The sequence below is a fragment of the Panulirus ornatus genome, chromosome 14 (assembly GCF_036320965.1).
Source record: "Panulirus ornatus isolate Po-2019 chromosome 14, ASM3632096v1, whole genome shotgun sequence".
NCBI classification, from domain to species: Eukaryota; Metazoa; Arthropoda; class Malacostraca; order Decapoda; family Palinuridae; genus Panulirus; species Panulirus ornatus.
Window position 1 is genome coordinate 8,631,049 of NC_092237.1, and position 26,165 is coordinate 8,657,213.

The 26,165-nt window shown below is 39.9% G+C and overlaps 1 long non-coding RNA gene across 1 annotated transcript in view; it reads left to right on the top strand.

The window, feature by feature from the left end:
• Nucleotides 1–26,165, top strand: part of LOC139753066 (uncharacterized) — a 253,298-nt gene that overhangs the window by 43,643 nt on the left and 183,490 nt on the right. The window lies entirely within an intron of this gene.

Genomic DNA, 26,165 nt, shown 5'->3' on the forward strand with positions numbered 1-26,165 from the left:
CCAAACTATCTATCGGACACCCTCGAAATTACTAAACTAATAACATACGCTACTGAAGCCGTCATCATCTCAAAGTATTTCTCGCGCGATTAGCGTCTTTAAAAGTAATGATTCTCATACACATTTTGCCTTAGATAAATCAGCTGAATACTATGTGTACTTTCAGCATTTTTTTTTTTTTGTACTTTGAGATCACGACCCTAAGAATATCCAGGTGTGTAGGTATTCGTGCATTTTTCCAGTGTAAAGTTGAACACATCAAAGAAGGTTTTAAATTTAAACGAGTGTAAAGTCTTTACACATCATGCATGTTAAATGGGAAGATGGGTTGGATTTAATCATTGTTTGTTCTGTGTGTTCTTGTAAGCATGGAAGGATTGGATCTTGCGCACACCATGTACGAGGTAATTATGTTGTGAAACCTGGCTACGTTAATGAGATAAACGATGTTAAACCTTGGCCACGTTAATGAGATAAACGATGTTGTTAAACCTTGGCCACGTTAATGAGATAAACGATGTTGTTAAACCTTGGCTACGTTAATGAGATAAACGATGTTAAACCTTGGCCACGTTAATGAGATAAACGATGTTAAACCTTGGCCACGTTAATGAGATAAACGATGTTGTTAAACCTTGGCCACGTTAATGAGATAAACGATGTTGTTAAACCTTGGCCACGTTAATGACATAAACAATGTTTGGTTCTAGTTATGTACATATGAAAGACATGTGACCCCAAAAAACAGTTTAGCACTAGTAATAGAAACTCATTGTTTTAGATATAATGTTATATTGACTGCTTTATCCAAAAGGCCAGAATGTAAGACAGAAAATTTAGTAATAGAAAGCAATTTAAGGAGATCTATCGTTGGCCTAGACTCATTAGATTGATAATGATCGTTCGGTCAGTATAGCACCAGGACACTCGACTCATATTCTAGGAGTCCTCATTAGAAAATGAGTTGCTCTTAAGTTGCAAAGGCATTACGTAGCGCTTGTGAAAGTAAGAGGTTATTTTTCGTTGATGAATAACGTAAAAGTAGAGCTGAACGATTTATTTACGTGAAGTCACTGCATTGTGATGCATTAGAATATCCATTTGCATTGATAAATACTTTTTGGTTTTTGGCTGTCATTGGTATAGAATTTACAATGCTTATTGCATATGATTATCATTAGATTTGTCGAGAGAGAGAGAGAGAGAGAGAGAGAGAGAGAGAGAGAGAGAGAGAGAGAGAGAGAGAGAGAGAGAGAGAAAGCAGCGAGACGCAAGAGGATGAAAGATTACAGTCTTATATAAACATTTCCTCAATTTGATGAATAAGCATTAACCTTTGTCATAATTATCGGCATTATATAATGTGTACTTCTGTACGTAAGGCTATCTTGAAGACGCAAAAAGTCAATTGCCAAAGGTTCATTCTCTCTGTATTATAATTCCTATTCGTTTGATCGCTCGATTTTGGTACTAAGACTTTATATAGAGAGATGTTATTGCTGCGCCGATACTCGAAGATCCACAAATAGACTCTTGGGGGGAGGATGAAGAATATTGGTGTTATTTATGACAACGATACATATGACGATAGAAAACGATTTAGGGCGTTTACTGTGTAGCTGGCTGGTTATGATGGACTTAAAAGGACATGTTGATTGGTCCCCTATGAATACAGTACTAGTTTTATTTTTCTCTCTCTCTTAACAGAGCAGTTTTGTGTTTGGAGTTAATCTGAGTTAATATTTATCTTCGCTTTTGCGTTCACGAGAAATATTCATCGAATGTAAATTTGTATTCTGATTTGTTTACAAGTCAGCTGCCAGAATAGATAATGTTAGCAGTGCTTGAATATCTATTTACCTTAATAATTGTTGACAGGGTACGAAATAAATATCAAAGCGACACACACACACACACACACACACACACACAGTCGTAAGATATTTTAAAAAAAGAACTATTTTAAATGAATCCATTATGGCTACTACAATAAGACTATTAATTGGAAGACAAAGGAAGAAAAAATGATTATGTCAAAGGAGCAGGAAGGAAAGACGTGGTGACGGAACGGTATAGGAGGAGAAGGTGAGTGTTGTGTGTGGCAGGCCACAGACTATAGGAGGAGAAGGTGAGTGTTGTGTGTGGTGCTGTGTGGCGGGCCACAGACATTGATTATTATCCCGCGTCGGAAAATCAATACTGTTGTCGCAAAGTACTTGCTCTCTGCTGAATATTTAGTCTGAGGGGAAAAAAAAAGATAGAATACGTGTTTCAAAAGAGCTGGAGAGGCGCTGTCGTGTCATTCAGTGATGGTCGAGTAATGCAAACGTGTTTTAAGTTTTTTATCTCAGTCGATTGACTTTGGAATAAAAGGATGGACATCCTATAAAATAAACCTTGGACGCAGTACAATTGTAAACTTAAAATTGGTGGTATAGACAAAAATTGGACTAGATCGTGTATGTGTCATTGACTTTCGGTCGTTGCTCAAACCAAACATAAAACCATGGCTAGGAGTGTTCGCAAATATACTGGATCATGTTTGCCCAAAGAAATAATTGTTGTTGACTTGTATAAACACAGATCAGAAGCTTATGCCACGATGTGCTTTTCCTTATGATTTTGTCGTCGCGATTCGACGTTTGTGGGTGAATTTCAAGATGGAATATTTTGGCGGGCTGGCCTGACGAGATGGTGCTCAGGCGGGGAGGCCAGTACCTGCATGTATGTATGTAAGCTTGGTTGCTGGTGTTCAGGCAGGGGAAGCTACAGCCTTGTTACTTTATTTGTATCCATATTTTTTCGGATGGTGAACTGTGATATATTAATGGGCATAAGATCAGCAGAAGTAAGCAATAAAAGTAATAAGTACAGGAATAGAAATACAGGGATAATGGAATTGCCAAAACTTTCTGTGCAAACAGGAAGTTGAATGGTATAGATGTTGAGAGATCATCCCTAAATGACTTTTGATAGGAAATCTCTTACATGTGTAATTAACTCAATATCCCACCTTAGTGAGAGTACCATCCCTATCCTTATTTTGCCAGATTTTTTTTAGCACTTCCATCTTTTTACCTTCTTATGTGTTTCTAGTTACTTTGCACACACACACACACACACACACACACACACACACATATATATATATATATATATATATATATATATATATATATATATATATATTCCGTAGGATTATCGATATATGCAGTTGAGGTCTCTTAGTGAGTTGTGAAAAATTCTAGGGTTATGCTAATCTAGGCTTGAAGTCTGTGATGTCATTGTCGTACTCCAAGAGTGGTTCATCTTCATCCTCCTTGTTGAATTTTGAATTTGAGTCTTACTAATGTCCATTGCAAATTTCTCTCTCTCTCTCTCTCTCTCTCTCTCTCTCTCTCTCTCTCTCTCTCTCTCTCTCTCTCTCTCTCTCTCTCTCTCTCTCTCTCTCCTTTAAACTACCACCATTCGTGTGATATTGTCTGTCGGGTTGATTTTGTGAGATGTTATTAACCAATAAAGAAGATTTAATCTCAGCTGCCTGTGTTGTCAGCATCCCAAGCCTTTGTTAGGGGATTGAAAGGTGAGACGAGGACGGGCGGGTAGGGCGTTGAAGGGAGGTAATGGGAGGAAAGGGGTCGATGGAGTTGTGATGCGAGGAGGACAGCAGCTTTGATGGGAGATAATGCCAGGACGGAGGCGTTGAACGTACAAGTGAAGCGATGACGAGGGCATTGAAAGGCCAACGGTTGTGACGAGGATGAGGTTGTGAGGGAGGGATGTGAAGCGAGGACGGGGTTGTGGGGGGATGTGTAGTGAGGACGGGGTTGTGGGGGGGGGATGTGAAGCGAGGACGGGGTTGTGAGGGAGGGATGTGTAGCGAGGACGGGGTTGTGGGAGGGATGTATAGTGAGGACGAGGTTGTGAGGGGGATGTGAAGCGAGGACGGGGTTGGGGGTTGTGAGGGAGGGATGTGTAGCGAGGACGGGGTTGTGGGAGGGATGTATAGCGAGGACGGGGGCCTTGAAGTAGTAGAGATGAGGTGAGAGAGTACTTACACTAGTTTGCCACAAGGTCGGGCGGGCTAAGTGTGTATCGTTCACCGCAGGAAGAAATGGGAGTTATGACGAACGAGCTGCAGTTACGATACGTCAAGTGTATAATATATGTGAGAGGAAGAAATTTTATATGTGTGGACTTAAGAGCCAGCAGCTCATGTGTGGTTGAGGCAGACAAATATGGCATATGTGGTCTAAAGGAGGGAAACCTGATACATCTCTGGTGGCTGCGAAGGGTTAGGTAAATGGGAAGAACATAAGCCATGATGGCTTCCGGGAAGAGTTAGAGGCAAGTTGAGAAAGGCTAAGTAAGGTCGGGGAAGGAACTCGCAATAACCATTAAGAGAAATATGACGAAAATAACCGTTGTATTGATTGGATGCCTTACAGTGGGATGGACACAGGCTCTTGGCCATGTAAACAAGTGCTTTGGTTCGCATCGAGTTCTGTAAACACAGTGATATGGGGCAACACACTATTGTGTATGTGTCGGTGTTTCAACCATCGGTGCTTAAAAGTAAGCTGTGGTAAAATATCAAATCCCACAACGGTTGATATATCTCCAGATAGATATTCATAGCTGGGACGACAAATCATTATAACCTTCGGAAACGTTTTAGAAAGATCAAGATAGCTTTTATATTCCCCATTTATTGATTTTAAAGTATTCTAGGCGGATTGAAAAGCGACTGTGTTGATTTTAACGATAACAAAAGCTCTTTTTTTTTTTTTTTAGACTTATTTAGGTTAGAAAAACCTAGTGTGTTGCTGGCTGCATTCTGCTTTGGTCGGCCTCCAGGTCTTAGAGCGCGAATAGAGTTGGAAGAAACTGATGATGAGTTTTTGGCTTTTTCAAAAGAGGTTATTCCCCACTGCTGCCACAGAAGCCGATGGCCTCTCTCACCTTAATATACGTCAGCCTCTGATGGTATAATGATAATTTTAACTTTCCCCTCTGTGTGTGTGTGTGTGTGTGTCTGGTTCTTGTAATTTGATGTTAATACTAGTTGAGGGTACATTAATGTACCCCAAGATCTTGCTCCATACAGGACTGGAACGATTTATATACATTTTAGGGCTTGGACGATGCATAAACATTGGTTACGTCACAGTATGTCTGAATCATGCCTTAAAGGTTTGCATAAACATTGGTTACGTCAGTGAATCATCCGAGCCTTTAAGGTTTGGGACGATGTGTATAAAATCAGATCAGGTCACCTCACTAGTAGTATCCCAGACTCATGCCTTTAGGAGGTTTGTACGATGCTTCGACATTTGGAGGACTCGCGGTTCGAGTCAGTATGGGATATCAGTAACGAAGCTTCGTGGAACACATTAATTGGATGAAAGGATCTTCCTAATTCGTCTCTCTTTCTCCTTCTTCCTCGTTTCCTTCCACCTTTCCATTTTATTCTTAGACTCTCGCATCCCAACTTTATATTCTTCCTTCGGTTTGTATTGATTGGATGCCTTACAGTGGGATGGAGAGAGGATCTTGGCCATGTAAACAAGTGCTTTGGTTCGCATCGAGTTCTGTAAACACAGTGATATGGGGCAACACACTATTGTGTATGTGTCGGTGTTTCAACCATCGTCTCTCTTCCTACTTCTTTGTTTCCTTCCACCTTCCCATTTTATTCTTAGGCTTTCGCATGCCAACTTTACATTCTTCTTCCTTCGGTTTGTCCTTTGCTTCCCCCCACCCCCCTCCCACTCCTTCGTGCTCACTTAGTTTTAGCCAAAATGTTTACGATTGATGACTTTACTGGCCTGATTGCTTATGGTTAGTGTCTTTACTGATCTAAGTACTGAGGTCAGTCTCTATGGCCAGTGGTCAGTACTGGACTCAAATGTTTATGATCACCTTCACAGCGCTAACGTTATTGTTCATTTGGTCACTGTCAGTATTGACCTCAATGTTTACATTCACAAAGATGGGGGTGATAAGCTTGGTTTTTCACAGCCTAAAGATAGAAGATAGGGTAGTAAGCTTGGTTTTAAAATAGCCTAGTAAAGATAGAAGATAGGTTGATAAGCTTGGTTTTAAATAGCCTAGTAAAGATAGAAGATAGGGTAGTGAGCTTGGTTTTAAAATAGCCTAGTAAAGATAGAAGATAGGGTAGTAAGCTTGGTTTTAAAATAGCCTAGTAAAGATAGAAGATAGGTTGATAAGCTTGGTTTTAAATAGCCTGGTAAAGATAGAAGATAGGTTGATAAGCTTGGTTTTAAATAGCCTAGTAAAGATAGAAGATAGGTTGATAAGCTTGGTTTTAAATAGCCTGGTAAAGATAGAAGATAGGTTGATAAGCTTGGTTTTAAATAGCCTAGTAAAGATAGAAGATAGGTTGATAAGCATGGTTTTAAATAGCCTAGTAAAGATAGAAGATAGGGTAATAAGCTTGGTTTTAGATAGCCTAGTAAAGATAGAAGATAGGGTAATAAGCTTGGTTTTAAATAGCCTAGTAAAGATAGAAGATAGGGTAATAAGCTTGGTTTTAAAATAGCCTAGTAAAGATATTTAGATAGGTTGATAAGCTTGGTTTTAAATAGTCTAGTAAAGATAGAAGATAGGTTAATAAGCTTGGTTTTAAATAGCCTAGTAAAGATAGAAGATAGGTTGATAAGCTTGGTTTTAAATAGCCTAGTAAAGATAGAAGATAGGTTAATAAGCTTGGTTTTAAATAGCCTAGTACCGTGTTGTGTACAGCACCGTATTTGCTATTACTTCGACAATGAGTCCCTGGCTTCTGTATCTTTCAATTTTTTTTTTGTTTTTGTTTTTGTTAGAGAAATGTATAAAGATCTGTGAACACCCAAGTCAGTGAGTAAGTATATGAGGAATTTTTGAGTATATATTATTGAACAGGTAGAAAGATACGATAATGGCTGCTTCAAACCAAATAATGATCGTGTCAGTTATAATCAAGTTATTATTAAGCTTTACGACTTCTTTTTTATGACGGACAGCTCGATAATACATAACTAAATAGTAGGAATTATTGTAAAGAATCAGAGGATTGAATAACTAAGTCTAATTACGCCTGTCTGTTATATTTACATAAACATGAATCCTAGTGTTACTCATGGCGAGATGAAAAATTAATGCCAGGTCAGTAAGATTTGATTTCATAGAAATGTTGTAGAATTTAGAAACAAATATTCATGAGTTTGATAATGCCAATATTTAGGCGAGAAATTATTTTGAAAATACTAACTCTAAAACGGTAAGGAGGAGAAAGAAATTTGACTTGAAAAAATTGTAGAAGAGACTAGCTCAAATGCACTGTGAGTCATAAATGAAAATGGTTGATTTTTGGAATTATCAAACGCTGGTTGGCCGTAAGAGACTAAACATGTAAAGATGTTGAATATTCGTAGAAATTGGGAAGATGAAATGATTAAGTAAGATGAAAATAAATATCCAGTGTAGGTTCCAAGGAGAATGAAAGACTTCTCAGTCGAGAAAATGTAATATCGAAAAGTAAGGTAGAAGATCTTGACATCAAAGCTGGGATACTTTTAAACAGCATCAGAGAAAATTGGTTTGATGATATTGTAAAAAGTGAAACGATTAAGTTTATTAGTTTATTGGGTTTAACGGCTAGCGACCTATGATGAAGATCATTAGGCCAGACATTTTAAAAAGATTAGTATACAAGAAATTTGATAGATAAACTTGGTCTAGTGGGGAAGGACGAAGGATAACACTCTTCACCATGAGTGTACGAGAAGATATATATATATATATATATATATATATATATATATATATATATATATATATATATATATATATATATTGGAAAGGATCACAATTTTGCGCGTGATAAAGATATTCCTATGAGTCCACGGGGAAAATGAAACACGAAAAGTTCCCAAGTGCTTCGTCTCTTCGATGTATATCAACTGACTGTTATATTTCTCTCTTGTGTCTCCCCTGATGATGTGATTATTACACGAAAGTGCACTTGGGAACTTTTCGTGTTTCATTTTCCCCGTGGACTCGTAGGAATATATATATATATATATATATATATATATATATATATATATATATATATATATATATATATATATATATATATATATATATATATATAAGCCAATTGTGAAATCTGGGACACATTTTACTTAATGTAATATAGAAAATAAAATCATGGAATGATTGTCGTACGTTTTCATAGAAAAATTATGAAATGTTAAAGATGTGATTTATACCAGTTCTTTACACACTGGGAAGAAATATATGCAGAATATTTATCGTCAGGGTTAAACATATTCTAACTATCGTTTCTGCGAACAAAGTGAGATTGAAAGTGAATTGGCTCTTTTGTTTGAAATAACTGTTGGTATAGAGAGTGGTTTACAGTGCCGGAGATCAGATGAATCTGTCTGAAACTGAAACCCACTCTACAGGTCACACCGCTGTCACCAGCAGCGGTTTCTGTCGAAAATGGTTATATTGCTCTATTAGCAACATTATTGTTTAGCAACTTCCTTTGATATTAGATACTAGATTTATAGCTAATATATATGTATAACTTGATGAATTAGTTATTCATCTAAGATATAGCTTACTTTTATTTCTGTGTAATCTTTAAGCTCAGTTTTAACACAAAAACGGGATTGTATAAAAGCAATTTTGATAGACGTATGGTGATAACAAGCATCATTTCCATCACAGGGATGTATAAACTCAGATTTTATGAGTAAATAAAGTTACGTAAATAAAGTTTAAACACCTCAGTAAAGTCGTAGTGGACCTGGTAGCCTCAGGAACTAAACGTACCAGCTTGGCATATTTTTAATTCATTATTTACACACGATTGACATACTTATATAAGTGAGACTTGATAAGTAACGTTATTTCTGTGACTGATATACTTATATAAGTGAGACTTGATAAGTGTTAATTCATTATTTACACATGATTGATATACTTATATAAGTGAGACTTGATAAGTGTTGATTCATTATTTACACATGATTGATATACTTATATAAGTGAGACTTGATAAGTGTTAATTCATTTACACATGACTGATATACTTATATAAGTGAGACTTGATAAGTGATGTTATTTCTGTGACTCGAGAACATAACTACATCAGTGCCCGTGATGCAAGTGAACCTAGAGTACTCGGGTAGTTTACCTGAATGGCAAAAATGCTATAATACTTCAAGGATTACTTGAACACAGAGGAAGGTCATGCGCTGCGAGATCAGTGTTGGGGTTGGGAGTCTGATAGTGTCACGTACATTAACGTAAATGGAATTTGCCCCTCTGTACTTTAGTAGTTTGATTTGGATGAACGTAATTGGTGTGTCTCCAATGTTAGGTAGTGTGAAAGAATGTAGATATGACTGTGTGTGTGTGTGTGTGTGTGTGTGTGTGTGTGTAGTAGTAGTAGTAGTAGTAGTAGTTAGTATTAGTTTATGAATTGTAAATTTTATTTTAGGTTATGTATGGATGCAGTTCCCTTAGTCCCGTGTTTTATTCTTGCCTTTCTCCTTTTCCCTCTGCTGGTTGCTTTTGGTATTTTTTTTTTTTTTGTGTGTGTGTAAAGATTTAGGGGATATTCAACGAAGCTCTGGCGGTCTGCTTACAAAATTTAGATTAGGATACATTTTCTATTCCAGCCACAAAATTGGGGAGGGTCGTGAAGCACAAAAGGAAAATTTAGATTAGGATACATTTTCTATTCCAGCCACAAAATTGGGGAGGGTCGTGAAGTACAAAAGGAAATTTAGATTAGGATACATTTCCTATTCCAGCCACAAAATTGGGGAGGGTCGTGAAGTACAAAAGGAAATTTAGATTAGGATACATTTCCTATTCCAGCCACAAAATTGGGGAGGGTCGTGAAGTACAAAAGGAAATTTAGATTAGGATACATTTCCTATTCCAGCCACAAAATTGGGGAGGGTCGTGAAGTACAAAAGGAAATTTAGATTAGGATACATTTCCTATTCCAGCCACAAAATTGGGGAGGGTTCTGAAGCACAAAAGGAAAATTTAGATTAGGATACATTTTCTATTCCAGCCACAAAATTGGGGAGGGTTCTGAAGCACAAAAGGAAAATTTGTTCTCATTAATAAAAATGGGTTTTAGGTAGCCCAAAAATAGGACCGCCAAAAGTCTCCACAGAATATATACATAGTGGTTATTTTGCCGACTGACTCGTCAGCACTTGTATGGTTCAAACGTCATTCATATCGACTGGCTCGACACCTAGTCTTTCAGATGAAGTTCTCTTTGCCGACAATTGTAAATTCTCCCAGAGAATTTCCCGTTGGGAATAGGGTAGGTAGGTAAGGTAGGTAGGTAGGTAGGTAAGGTCGATGAGGCTTGACAGTGGTAACCCAACACTTTCCTTAAACTTCATTATGACGACGGGTACGAACCCCCGGTGAACTGACTGAGGGTGAAAATTGATTCTCTCGGTCATCCGAACTCAAATTTGTGTGAGTACATCTATATTTGCATATTCCCAAAGGGAAAAAAGGGCGATTTAAACACCAGTCATAGATAGGAATAAAGGGAAAAGAAAGTAGTCAGCGAATTACTTAATGGTAGTTGAAATATGCCAACATTACATTCATCGTCAAACCTCATCCAGGCCTTCCATGCTTTTACATTAATAAACCTCCACAATTTCTGTTTCCCCAAAATTGGCTTCGATGCAGAGCTAAAATAGACTTTTTATCCACATTTTAACGTACCCCAGCTGCATGAATTATGTATTGCGTAGCCGAAAATTCGACAAAATAGCTACAGCGTAGTATTATTATTATCTGCGCAGCTTCGGTGAGTTAGGATACGATAATGATAACAAGTGGTTGAAGTAAAATTATTATGTGACATATTTAGCCGTTAAATTTATCATCAGCAATTTGGGAAGATATCTACGTACTGTGATTGCATATATAGTTTAGTATATAATAGTTTCCAGTATTATACGTGTTTATATCATAGCACTCTCCGATACAAGAAGAGGTCATGGAATTCTGGTCTTAAACCAGTTTCTTCTTGCCTTGAAAACCGTCATTTACTGTTTTATGTCTCCAAAACTCGTGTAATGACGCTTACCGCCACCGAAACAATGTTTTACGACTTTGGACTCAAGAATGCAATGGAAGCCATCATTCATTATTCTAGGAATATACAACTTTCTCGTGTTGTTTAATGAAGGGGCAACATGTCCTTTGTGAAATTTATACAGACTGGTTTTTTTCCCTATCGGAAGTGATTAAAGCCTTATTGTGTTCCAAACTGTTGTCAGGAAGAGGGTGTATATCCTTGATATCTCCAATATCTTCTGTTTTGTCGTACGCTTTTGGGCCGAGTATAAACTGGGGATAAATATATTCAATATGAGATATGCATGGTATACTGTGACCTCCTCCTGATGTTATTACGTATGTTGGGGAGCTGCATTTTCTCTGCTTCTGTTAGCTTTGACCTAGAATGGGTAGGCAGCTTTGACCCTCCTCTGAGATGTACGTGTTTGGGTGAACTTCCTGTACTTCTCCACAATTTCTGTCACTGCGATCATATCTGCTTTGGGTTTAGTGATTGTAGTTTATAATTCTTTCTCCTTGAAGGTTAATTTCTCCCTCCTCTGGAAAAGGCATGATTGTAGTGCAAGACGATGTCGAGAAAAACTGTCGACACAGGAGACGAAAAGCGTATATATGTATATATATATATATATATATATATATATATATATATATATATATATATATATATATATATATATTGCGTAACTTGAAGCTGCATGCCTCTTGTTGGCCAGCAATTTCCCATGGAGTGGCAACAATGGTTGACAATTCTATTATAGGCTACAGATGGCGAAGCTAGGCTCGGAGTGGGAAGTTTTGCCCGTTTGAAATTGGAAACTCTCTGTAGTCGCTACTTTTATGTAGGGACGATACTCGGCCACGCGAATAGGATTTCGCTAAATACTAATTGCGAATTCTAACACAAGCGCAGGAGCGTTAGGGAGGGAGGGGAAAAAAAAAGAGAATGTTGGGATAAAGGACGTATTTGCAGTGTTTCCGCATCGGAATCGTTTATCTTTTGTTAATGCTTTTAACTTAGGGAATAATCTAAGTATTGCTATAAATGCTTTACACACACACACACACACACACACACACACACACACACAATCATATAGAAATTTCAGCTTTGATAGGGCGTCTTAGAAACGATATTTGGAGGTTTCTTCTGTTAACGGTAGTAATTTTACTTTGCAGGAAAATAGATAAGAACTGATGGACACACACACAACACTTAACTAGTACACCACAATAACCCTTACATTATAATCACCTGTACAGTACGAGGCTGGCTGGGGGTTTAACATTGGTGGGACCAGCGTTGGCCAACTCCGTTTTCTGCTTTACGAACCGTGCGAGGCATTAATGTCAATATTATTTTTGCTCTGTGTGACGAGTATTATCATCTGTTTGATCATCCAACACTCGGTGACCTTTAGATCCAACAATACACACAGACTGACTTTACGCGTTTGCAGTATGTGGTAGAACTGGGACATGATCTGGTGGCTCTTAATTATTGGACTCTCTCCTATTTCCTCATTTGTGGTTAATTACCCCGCTGGAATAGCTATTAGGGTACAAGACCATCAGTTTCATTAGATTTGGTGGTTAGGTTTTCGGGGGTCAAAACTATAGTGACCTGATATCAGAGAGATTTATGTTCGTCTGTATTTGTTTTGAAATGAAATTTTCATGTTTGGAACGTGCAAGATATTAAAGAATTATAGTAGTTCGTACTTAATTGATTAATCTTGTTTCAGCAACCATTTTGAAGTTGAAATGACAACCGTGGTAGTTTTGCACGATGTCATTGTTGGACAGTTTTTACGTACGTAGGTGTATGGTGCTGATAATCAGTTTGAATGAAACATTGTTGTGGTTAAGTGTACATATATGAGTTGTGTTACGTTTGATGAAGTTGAGACTCTCACGTTTGATGAATGAAAGTCGGTTACGTTTAATACACGCTTGGCTGTCATGTTTAATGAAGGTAAGGGTGTCACGTTTAATGCCTGCTGGACTTTGTTTAATGAAGGCAAGGCTGTCACGTTTAATGATTTATGATAGACTCTGTTTAATGAGGTTAAGGCTGTCACGTTTAATGCATGCTAGATTATGTTTAATGAAGGCAAGGCTGTCACGTTTAACACCTACTACTATGTTTAACGAAGAATACGTTGCCATGATTCAAGAAGGTTACGTTCCCATGTTTAACGATGGCAAAGCTTTCATGTTTGATGAAGGTTAGGGTTGTTATATTAACTAAAGGCGAGCCTCTCACGTCAAATGATTGCAAGGCGGTTAAAGTTCAAATCAGACTAGGCTGTAATGTTTAATGAAGGTTAGAATTTTGTGTTTAATCAATGCTTGGGTTCCATGTTTAATGAAGATTAGAATTCCGTGTTTAATCAATGCTTGGGTTCCATGTTTAATGAAGGTTAGAATTTCGTGTTTAATCAATGCTTGGCTTCCATGTTTAATGAATGCTAAGTTTTTTTTTTGTTTAATTACGATGCTGTGATGTTTAATGAAGGCAAGGCTGTCATGATTAATGCATGCCTAATGCAGCTAGGCTATCATGTTTAGTGAACGCTTTGTTTGTTTAATGAAGGCGAGGTTGTCATATGTAGTGAAAGTTACGTTGCCATTTTAAATGAAGCTTAGGATGTGTCATATTTACCCTGAAGGCAGCTTGTCATGTTTAACGAAGGAGAGACTGCAAGGTTACATGGAGGCGAGGGTGTCATATTCAAAGGAGGGCGAGTTAGACATGTATTAATAAAAGGCGATCATGATATGTTTGATGAATGTTGATATGCTATCACGTGACAAAATGTAGGAATAGATTAAATTGATTTTTTGTTATTGACAAATTAACCATATATGTGTGATCTTTAAAAGCAAGAGATTAGAGATGAGAAGGTGACAAAGGTTTGGCGCTAATCCCCCTAATGGAGAGAGAGAGAGAGAGAGAGAGAGAGAGAGAGAGAGAGAGAGAGAGAGAGAGAGAGAGAGAGAGAGATAAGCCACGAAAATCGCTCGTGATTGAAGGGAAAGGTTTTGGGATTTGAAAAATTTGGGAGGGGTTTGTTGGAGGGATCTTGGGAGTGCGTTGGGGAAGAGAATGCTAGGGAACAATGGAGAAAAGGAAGAGGGTAAATAGATACACGGGCTCAGCCCATATACTCCATTGTCATTCATTATATAATGGAAGGCACAATAGGCTATCATAGAGAGAGAGAGAGAGAGAGAGAGAGAGAGAGAGAGAGAGAGAGAGAGAGAGAGAGAGAGAGAGAGAACATATATTTGTTTTTCTGTTATTTTGACATTAAAATATTGAAAGATAATTAGAATTAGACATTTTTGTCTCTTTACTGCAGTGAACAGTTTTCGCGATATTCCGAATTGAATTTATCATTTCTTTTATAACTGATTCAGATGTTTCCTCTAGATGGATTTCTGCTGGTGCTGTGTGTGCTGTAAACAGGAGCAAGTTAATATTTACTTAGGGAATTTGAATATGTCTTGCTATATTTATTCGGATAAAGGGCACTCGATTCCCTTCCAGTGTTGTGTTTTCTTGGTCTTGCCATGTAATTCAAAACGTGTGTGTTTGAAAGCATATCGAAAGTATTCAAATCCATAAAAGGTATAAGTTCGTTATGTAGGAAGATCAGAATTTACTTTCCTTTTTTTTTTTTTTTTTTACGTTGCTCTGACAATATAACTTTCGTTGATATCTTTCGTTGTATTGGATTTCCTCTGTGAATGGAACGTCCCTAACCTGGCCAGGTACTACCTGTCGCTCTCACATGATGTAGTAGCGTGAACAATCCACAGGTTTACGTTCTGGTACAGTATTCATTTTAATTCTTTTTCTCCCATTTTACACGCACTGGGCTTTTCTTGTTCACATTTTCAGCCGGGGCTTATCCTGCGTATGAACATTTGCTCATGTGATCTTCTCTAAATGTCAAAACATTGTTTCGCTGAAGTAATAAAGATTTTTTTCTTTCCTTCAAATTTTTTTTCTATGAATTTTCTCTCTATGGTAGCTTGTCATCCTCCACTCAACTGAATACATTTATGATCATTGGTTGGCTAGTTATTTGATATAAAACTTGGGAGAATAGAGTTATCATTACGTGTAAAGTCTTAAAATGTCTAGGGAATCTTACATTTTTCTTAGTACTGGTTGACATTATGTACTGTATTTCAAACTAATGTTTCCTCCCACCGACTTCCACTTTGTATGTTTACGTAAAGCCATGAATGTTAACGTGTGGGCAGAGGAGGAGTTTATGAAAACAAACGTGCAAAGGTTTTTTCTGTTTTTAGAAATATTAATTTTTTTTTCTTCAGATTAAATTCCGCACCTAAAAAAGAAAAAAAAATTTAGTGTGGCTTTAAATACAAGCAGGAACTGACTGTCGTAAGCCGATTTACCGCTGGCCACACAGCTCCCTCCGCCCCGCGCCCTCCCCAACCAGGACATGACTTGGAAACACACACACTTTCTAAACCCTTATCGTCATGCAATGTGTCAGACTGCTCTTGCCTCTCTGCATTAAGCTTAGCATTAAGTTTCTTGTAAGATATCTGTGGTTTACGTCATGCACAGTACTCACAATGAGCAAGGAACTAGTGTATATGAAGAGGGAACAGAGAAGGGGGGGCCTGGTGAGGATATTCCCTCAAAGGCCCAGTCCTCTGTTCTGAACGCTACCTCGCTAATGCGGGAAATGGCGAATAGTATGAAATGAAAATGAAAATATATATATATATATATATATATATATATATATATATATATATATTTTTTTTTTTTTTTTTTTTTTTTTTTTCTTTTTGCTTTGTCAGTGTCTCCCGCGTTTGCGACGTAGCGCAAGGAAACACACATATATATATATATATATATATATATATATATATATATATATATATTAAAATCATACTCTCATTCATATTGATTATGGGGATATTAATAGAGAATCCAAAAGTTGATTTGGCAAAGAAAAAAATGGCCATGACCTCATCACAATTCATTTTTTTTTTCTAATGAGAGCAAGATTTTTTCTTTTTTTATTCTCTCACCCGCCTCGTTCTTACTGTTTTTTATTAGTGTTCTGTAAATCATGGGCTTTTATAGGATTTTAGAGGTTTTGACACGTGCCCTACCCCCCAAAAAAAATAAGCTACATGCTTTTGTTTTATTTTGCAAGTTCAGTAAACAATGGCAAATTGATATCGGCCTCTATTAGCCATAACAAACACAGGACGTCTGAATGAATATATCATGAACAGTTTACCCGATCCTTCTTTTTTTTTCTTTTTTTTTTGTTTCCTCGCTGACCAAAATACTCTTACTGTTAAAGTTTGCCAACGTAATGTTTGGTTTGATAGATTTTTATCTCCTGGTAAAAGCATCTCTTTTTTTTTCAAACATAACTACGTAAGCAAACATCAATTAAGGTTAATCAAATTGAAACGGTCGGGTTTGGATAGGTTGGGTAATGCCTTTGTTCACGGTGGGTAAGAGAGAGAGAGAGAGAGTAAAAAAAAAAATATATCGCCATCTTGACGGAGTTATTTGTACAGGCCCAGTGTTCATGTAAGGCAGACTCGTGAAATTACCATGCCCGCCGGGAAATGCTGTTCCGAGGCCACTCGTGTGTCTTGACCTAACTCTGGTTTATAACACTGTTTCTCTTCTCGTTTGTGCAAATACGGACACGACTCTCGTGGAGATTCCGCATTACAGTAATTCATGATATGATTTAGCATTCTTATAATGACGTACGGGAGGGAGGGGGAAATCACACACACACACACTGAGAAAGGGAGAAACTCGCGAGGAACTCAAAGCAGCGTCGTCGTCTTCGTCCTCCTCCTCCTCCTCCTCCTCGGAAGGCGGTGGTACTGTAACTACATCCCTCACCTGACATGTTGGATGTTGTTATTGTGCCGTTGTGAGACTATAAGACGGACGATCCTGTCCGATGAATACTGGCCAGTTGGTACGAGGAGGTGGTGGTGGTGTTCAAGTTGGATGTGTCTTTAAGTGATGGAGTATGCTTTCGTTTTTGTACGCTCGTCCGCGCCACCGCCTCCTCCGCCGAGCCAAGTTGAGCGCGAGATTCTCTTCAGTCGGCAGCATACACAGAGCCAAGGAAGAAAAAAAAAATTGAGCGTTTATAAACGTCCAAGTGTGCGTGTTAGGGTGTGTGTGTGTGGGGATGCGACTACGCTGTCACGGAAAGATGACAGAAGCTTATGGCGGTTCAGCTACGCTGTAACGGAAATATTATATAAAAGCTTTGAACGGACTAAACTGTTACAACGCAAGTGTTATATAAAAGCTTATGACGTATTTTGTTATAGCGGGAGATACTGCAGAAGATTGTAACAGGTTAGACCTAGTACTGCTGGAAACGTTACGAAAACTTAATAACGGTGAAAAGTGTAACAACGCAGAGGTTTTATATATATATATATATATATATATATATATATATATATATATATATATATATATATATATAAGCTTTACGGTGTTTTAAATTACGTTATAACGGGGACTTCGTAGATGACTGTAACGTTTAAACTACGTTATAATGAAATGTTGTAGAGACTTTAAATGCTTTGAATGAGTATTACTTTTTCATTTAATGAATGTGAACTTATGCCAATATATATGTAATTACTTAAGAGGTGTTTTGATCATTGCCACGCGAGAAATTGGTGATTTCTAGTTTCCTTAACCATTTCCTGTCTGTTATATTCGTCTGTCTCCATCAAAAATACATGCGTTGTAGGAGATATACGTCCAGATGTACAGTAAATTGTAATACGTCCCTAAATTCGGAGTGTGATGTGAAATTTAAATGTGTGGGATTAACCTTAAGTTTGTGTGGAATTAAATTCATTGTTTTTATTTTCAGTTTACGTGGAATTGAATTAATTTGGGCGTTCAGTTTTTTTTTTTTTTTTTTCGTGGAACGGAATTAACAGGTTGTGATCAGTTTGGGTTGGCGGGGTTTAGATTTAGTGGGTGCTCGGTTTGCATAGGGAATTAAAAGTTATTGGATGTTCGTTTTGCGCGGAATTAGATTTATCTGATGTGCACTATTGCCATAATGTGACGCAAGAAGCCTTGCAAGAGACCGTACGTGCTGTTCAAGTCTTGGTAACGACGCTTGCGACAGTTCATATATATATATCGCAGGATGCGGTCCTGCCATTGACTCTTGGCCAATTGAAATGGAATTTACGTTCGGCAGTGAATCACATTTTTTATCTTTTCTTTTGGCGGCTATGTGCCAGAGAGAGAGAGAGAGAGAGAGAGAGAGAGAGAGAGAGAGAGAGAGAGAGAGAGAGAGCACCTACGTTTTCTTTTCGACGAGATTTTGCCTAAGTCAGGTGGCTGGCTGACGCGTAGCACTCACCGCACGTCTTTGTGTGTGAAGTATGCGCGCGCGCCCGTGTTGGTGGGTTAGTTTGTATCTGCCCTGCTGCTGTTCTGTTCCTATAAAGAGCTATTTCTTCTCATCTTTCCAGAAATTTCTTGTATCCTTCAGTCTGGCGATGCAGAGGACTGAGCTGCTCTGTATCGACATTTGCCGAATCGATGTCCCATTAGTACATCCGCTGGGGTTACAACGCTTTGGCTTGCAATGTCCACCATCAGTGGCAGCAGAGTTGAATATGCTGAACACTGTGTCTCGTGGGGGTTATGTCTCCTCCTCCTCCTCCTCCTCCTCACAGCGGATGATATCAAGCTGTCTGTGGTAAAGTGGAAGCGTTATTATACCGCCTGCGGTATCACGTGAAATATTCGGATATGAATTGAACTTACCGTTTTCTGATGAATCTGATAGGAGTAGGTAATGAACTTTAAGTGTTGATATGAATCCTAACCTGTGCTCAGACAACGTAGGTCTTTCTAGCCGAAAAATTTTCTCGTTTACAGATTCACTGATGCAAAACGAATGTTCCACATTTTCAACAGTAATCAGTCACAAATATATAGTTCTGTAGAGTTCAACTCATAGTCGCTCATCCCCTGAAGTAAAAGGACAGACTTACTGTGTCTTTGATAAATTCATTGTTGCTTGGCTGCGTCCTACCATAGTTTCATTGCCAAATTGAACATAAAAAGAATTTACCTGTGTTGTGGTGAGCTTTAAACTCTGCAAGTGTTATTGTTGTACGTTGTTCTGTTTCCACGACCGGAAGGCAGAGTTTGGTGTGAGCGATCTGTTTACCACAAGAGATACACTGAATGGATATACCAACAAGACATTTAGTTAATTCAAGGGAATAAATGACCCCTCTTAATTGGCTTCGGGTTGTCTCATCACCACTCTATTCAGTTGAGGATAGAGTATTTTGGAGGTTACTTCCTGGGGGAACTAGGACCTTCCATCAGGTTGAACTCCCCCCTCCCAGAGAGGCAGCTTCTGCACAGTTGTATCCCGTCATTCGACTGGTCGTGAGACCTGTGTGAGTGTCTTCCGCGATGGCCGCTAGAGGCGCCCTTTATTGTTTATATTGAGCCTCCTTTGATCATCGGCAGGAGCCGGGGATTATCCTCCAGTGTTTCTTTGCCATCCTGGATGTTTTCTTCCTCGAGGATGAGATTCGTCTTGGCACTGAGAAATACGATTGTGTCGGGGTAGTCGTCATCTTCCCTCCTTCCTCCCTCCCTTCCTTGGTGAAGGGGGTATTGCATGTTCGAAAATACGATTGTGTCGGGGTAGTCGTCATCTTCCCTCCTTCCTCCCTCCCTTCCTTGGTGAAGGGGATATTGCATGTTCGATGATTATGATCTGTGCGCTCGACCTCCCTCCCCACTCACACTCTCTCTGAGAGAGGCATTGCGTGTCTTCCCTCTCACTTTTTGTGGTTTCCCCCGTGACGCCCAAGGGCTGCTAGTGTGTCAGTGTGCGTCTTGGTGATCGCGCTGGGTGATGCTGGGAGAAGAGCAGCGTGAGGGGCGGCTGCTGTGCTGCGGTCTGTTATGTATTGGTGCCTCGACCACATCGTCCAGCCATTAGTTACAGCCCAGCGGAGGAGCTGGTCCTGGTGCTATCTCTCGCTCCCAGACCTGGGACCTGTATATTATGTTCTGCCTCTCTCTTTCTTAATGCTCTCTCACCCTGTCTTGCGTGTGTGTGTGTGTTTTTCCCCTAATATTATTCAAGTGTACATACAGATCCCTGTTATGCTGAAGTCTCTCACAAGATGCCTTCATATTCATCATATGATTAATTATAAATCCACATTTCAATTTTTTTTCTGTCTTTTTACCATTCTCCTCTCGTTAGTGTATTCGGCGATTTTTATATATGGGTAACATTACTTGTTCCTTACTTTTTAAAAGTGTTCGTTCTGTTCTCTAGTATTTCCCCCTTTCGTTTGCTTCATATTTTCATCCTAGGTCGGTATTTCCACTCCCTTCTTTCCCTTCCGTTGTTCTCGTCTTCACTATGTGTTCCCTCCACTTGTTTCTCTCTCGTTTCTCTCTCGCCAGACCTGTTAGCTTCATAACTCCGCTGTGCTACACAAGCACTTCCATTCTACACTGTGCTTCTGGGAGCTGTTATTTCTGCCACCCATCAGTATTCTTATTTCTCTTTCTTTTAACTATACGTTCTCTCTGCTTTCCACACAGCCTCTCCCAACCACTCCGGTCTGTATTTTCTTTTCTCTTGTGTAAACTTTCTCTACATCTGCATCTGGTTTGTGCTTTGTAAAATTCGTATTTGTTTTTTTTTCTTCATTTCCATCATCCATTTTACCATTCTGTCCCCATTTGTATCGGGAATATTGTCTTCTCTCTCCTAGCCGCGTTTCTAATCCATACATGGACAATGGTTTAAATGCCTTTGTTTTTGTTCTCGACTTTGTATCACAGGCATGTGTGTGGGGGTGCTACCCAGCCTGCAAATCCTTGCGAAATTTTATATTTCTTTTTCTCCTCCTCACAGCTCCCCCACTCCACAACCTTTTCACTCATCGTTCCATTGTATTTTTCCTTCGCTGACGTCTCCTCCTGCCTCACAGATCGGCTTCATGGGTTCTTCCAGTTTCCTCTGGTGGTGTATGACCGCCGAACAGCGTAATAGTGCTTCACCTCGCAGGAGGAGGGAGACCTTTCATGCACCTCTCCATCAACAGTGGAATCGCATTATTGTTTCTCGTTTGTTTCTCGTTCCCTCCCGGAAAGCTTCCCCGGCGTTTTTCTTTTGTCTCTGCCGTGCCTTTGCTGGAGCAGAGATGTTAATTTTTCCCTCAAAGTTTATTTCTATAGTTTTATGTCTCTGCTTCTTCCGGTATGTTGAGTTCTCCCCATGATTTTTAAGGGTATTTATCTCCCCATGTCCATCCGGAGTTTATATATATATATATATATATATATATATATATATATATATATATGTTTGTGTAACCCATTTTTGTCTCGCTCTTCCACTGTTCAACCTCCCATTATTTGCTCTCAGTTGTTGAGAATTCCTTCGTTGTTCTCCAGCATTCGGTTGGGTCAGTCTCCTGTTGTACCGTAAGGTACTTGCCTCACTCCGCGAAGCCTGAACGAACCCCCACAAGTTTTCGCGCTAAGTATTGCCATTGGTTGTGCCTTGGGTTTGCCAGTAGAGGCGGTTTATTCGCGTTGCTGAGTGGGTTTATTGCTCTGGGAGGGAGAGAATGGGAGGCAGTGGCACTATCGCTGTGGGATGGAGAGAATGGGAGGCAGTGGCACTATTGCTCTGGGAGAGAGAGAATGGGAGGCAGTGGCACTATTGCTGTGGGAGGGAGAGAATGGGAGGCAGTGGCACTATTGCTGTGGGAGGGAGAGAATGGGAGGCAGTGGCACTATTGCTGTGGGAGGGAGAGAATGGGAGGCAGTGGCACTATCGCTGTGGGATGGAGAGAATGGGAGGCAGTGGCACTATTGCTCTGGGAGGGAGAGAATGGGAGGCAGTGGCACTATTGCTGTGGGAGGGAGGGGATGGGATGGTGGAGGCCTGTTGCTGTAGGAAGGAGAGAATGGGAGGGAGTGGCACTACTGCTGTGGGAGGGAGGGGATGGAATGGCGGAGGACTGTTGCTGTAGGAGGGAGAGAGTGAGAGGCAGAAGCACTACTGCTGTAGGAGGGAGAGAGAGAGAGTGGGAGGCGGAGGCACTACCACAGTGGGAGGGAGGAAGTTGGATGCAGGAGTCCTATACTCTTGCTGGACATCCTTGGCTAGATTAGGATACGCGACGCGAGAATAAGATTTTCTCTCCTTAGCCTTCTATCAGTTTGTCTTTCTATCTATCTGCCTCTCGTTATTCCTCGGTGTTTAATTAGTTTTGCGAGTCGTGAAGTCACAGGCTTCGCAGATGGCGTGTTGTGCCACGAAATTCTGGCGAGGGTCAGTTGGGGAAGTGCGATGAGTCCTGGTGATGATGCTTCTGTATTTCTTCAAAATGATGACTCTTGGTTTCGACCAAGTGAGAATATTATCACTGCGGAATGCATTGTGGGTTGTTTTTGTTTTTTTATTTTTGGTGTCATATATATATTCACACAACCAGAATGTGTATTTACACAGAGGAATTCAAACAGCTACAGACAGACCACTGGATCCTAACGAGGCCGTTTGTGATTGTGGAAGAGATTGTAGATTCAGAGATTAGTGTGGTAAGAGAAGAAAGACATCAACAGATATTTCATTTCAAATGAATCTGTCGATTTTCATGTAACTAAGGAGCGCACAGATAATGTTACTCGTGGACTAGAGGCGAAATTACCCTATCAGGTTTATTCTTAACCGTATCTGTGGTACTGCTTTTCAAGAGCTCTCATTGATAGATCATTTCCACATGTTAACCATCCCGTTGAAGGGGAAGTACGTTGTCTCGTCGTGGTAAAACGCTTTGCCCACGAATTTCTTCGTATCCATTACTGCGAGAGAGGTCAGACCAATCCACCCTTACGTAGCTTGTCAGGTCGAGATGGTCGAAGGATTTTATTATTTTGATTTCCTGTCTTAGATCGCCAGAGGTAGAAAATGTTTGGCAAGTTTGGTCACCGCCGCTGAAAGAAGCGCAAAAGAGCTGATAGAGGAGGTCCAGAGGAGAGCAACAAAATCGGAACCAGAGTTAAGAGAATAAGTTATAGGAAAAGGCTAGGTGGGGGGCCTTGAATTTGCCCACCTTGGAAGGGAGATGAGTGAGGGGTGACTTCCAACTTAGAAAACAATGCCCTCTCTCTCTCTCTCTCTCTCTCTCTCTCTCTCTCTCTCTCTCTCTCTCTCTCTCTCTCTCTCTCTCTCTCTCGCTGTCTTAAAGTCTGCAAATAATTTTTTTGGTGAGGGGGTGGGGGGAGGAATAGACGAAAAAATTAGATATCCCTGTAATCTCTCATCTAAATACTTAATATGATAATATCGCACCTAACCCGACTTAGCTGCACGGACATGCATATCTCTCCCGCTCAGATTACGAGCGCCTCGTATTACGTTGCAAATAACCCCCGCCACATTTATCTCTCTCTCTCTCTCTCTCTATCTCTCTGAACTGACAGCGATTTGTTTTACACCAGGTGTGTCGGTCTGAGTGGGGGAGAGATAAGAGAAGAGCCTGCTTGATAAGATAGTCAAGCTACTTACATCCGAGAGACGTGTGTATTTGCCAAGCGATGTGGATATAGCAATTGCGTCTGCAGTACAATGTGTTAAAGGCCTGCCAGATCTCTATTCACGATAGATAAGAAGGACAGAAACCCGATTCACTAACATGTTTAGCGATTAACTTTTCCCCTTAACTTTGATGTACGACGTCGTGTCCCTTGAGAATGGCGTTCACTTCACGAAAATTGGATACTGGGTCATACCTTGAGAGGGGTGTGGGGGTGTCGACGGAGCCACCGTAGTGTAAACCGTAAATAATGTTGTTCTCCGTTGCATAACCCTCATTTACTCCCGCCCTGTTCCCCCTTTCGGAAAGAATGACGCATTAAGATTACTACTTTGCGGGTCAGTGTGTCTCATTTAAGCATTTGATGGGAAGGTGATAAAACAACAGCAAGAAGAATGTGAAAGACAGATTTCCTCCCTCTCCCCAGTAATGGTCTAAAAGAATTAAGAGCACCGTTGGCGATTTCATCTGTGCGGGCGTGGCTATTATGACGACGGAGCTGCCCATTGCCTTTGGCTTGCTATCGTCTACTGTGTCGAGGGAAAGAGAGTAAATCCTGTAGACCCACAAGCTCTCAAGTACGGTGTATTTTCGTCAGGAGATGTAGGGTTTCCACGATTAAAATTTTGGGCTTATGGCTGGATTTGCAGCCGTAGTTTGGGCGTAAAGTAAAGCCATTGATTCCCAGTTACCTTTCAACTTTACGCGTCGGCAACACTTGAAGTCAGCGGAAAAGGTTTATCAGTTAGGCTTACGTTTGCTCGCTGTTGTCCATATTGCTAAACAGCAGAAAGACAAAAGGACTTTTTAATCATTGAGTATAACGTTATAACAACTGTTTTGCCAGTCCATCTTAGCCTGTAGGAACGTAACCTAACCAAATGTTGAAATTCCAATTCATTAAGACCCACACACCTTTGCCCCCTTCAAGTGTTAGGGCCCTAGAGAGTGTGTGACCCCCCGCTGCCAGACGCCCCCTGCTCGTTAAAAGCTCCAGTATATATTACAGAAAGAGAAAAGTCAGGGACATGAACTATACACTGAAAGTACCCTCTAGGGTCTGTTATTCCGCAAAATGATCTGTATAAGGCTTCCGCCACTCAGCGGGGGGTCATGATTGCAAGAAAACGTAAATCGTGTAACAGTATAATACCCGAGGAAACATAGGGCCATAACCACAGAGCAAGGGGGATGGATGGTCCTGCTCCACCACAGCAGCCTATTCATTGTGGTGGAGGTGGATAGTTCGCGGAAGATAAACGAGCTTGCTGATGTTACCCATAGTGGTGTGCGCATGACAGATGTAATCATGGAAACTGTGTGATGAGAAATGAGCGTGATAGGAACTGGCAAAGAGATCTTTTTTTTTTTTTTTTTTGATGGACTTGAGGATTTCCGAGCAAGTTATCCGGAAGTGGGGAGCTGACGAGGGTCAGTCAGGTCCAGGTCTTATATTAAAATCGTGGGCTACGTAAAGTTGAGGTAGGGTAAGGTAGGTTCGCTTCCGTTGAGTTAGGCTTTGGTTGTGCTGAGGTAGGGGGATGTGGGTTACGTTTTGGTGGGTTAGCGTTAGGTTAGGGTTACCCCTAAGGTAGGTTAGAGTAACGGTGAGGTAGGTAGGTTAGGATTACATTAAAGGTTAGGCTTGAGTTACGTTGAGGTGGACAAAGCCATTTAAGTAGATAGATTGCTTTATGTTTTGATTTGATTTATTCGTATAGATTATTCGACATTTGCTCAGAGTTTTCTCGTATAGGCAGTAGTTGATAAATTTAGTAATGGTATGGAGACGAAGGTAAAATGTACTTGTCGGCAGAATAATGTTTGAATCACGCGCCGAGTGCTCGACCAAAAAAGAAAAAAAAAAGAAAGAAAATGCTTCTAATGTACTCAGAAGCTAATGATCGAGTCTTGAAGAGCATATACTTTTAGGGTTCAAAGACGTGAGTATATAAGACCGATATTCATGAAGAGCATTAAGTGGGAGGAGGAGGATAGGCTGGTGGATGATTACCTTCCAGAAGAAACTAGAGGGGGGGGTACAAGTTGCCAGCGAGTCGCTGATAGGCTGCGTTTCTTTGCAGCAGCTGCAGCCACTGACAGTTTGATTGATGCGGTGCCTGCTTGAAGGGTTGGATTTGAGGTGGAGGAGATTGAGGATAGTAACGGATCCATCTGCAGGGAGTTAGGAGAGAGGATCCTTAGGATCCAAAATTTAGGCTACGCTATGCGATGCCATGTAGAAGCGTTGCATGTTGGGCCTGTCTTGTATCGAATATACATACATACATATATATATATATATATATATATATATATATATATATATATATATATATATATATATATATATA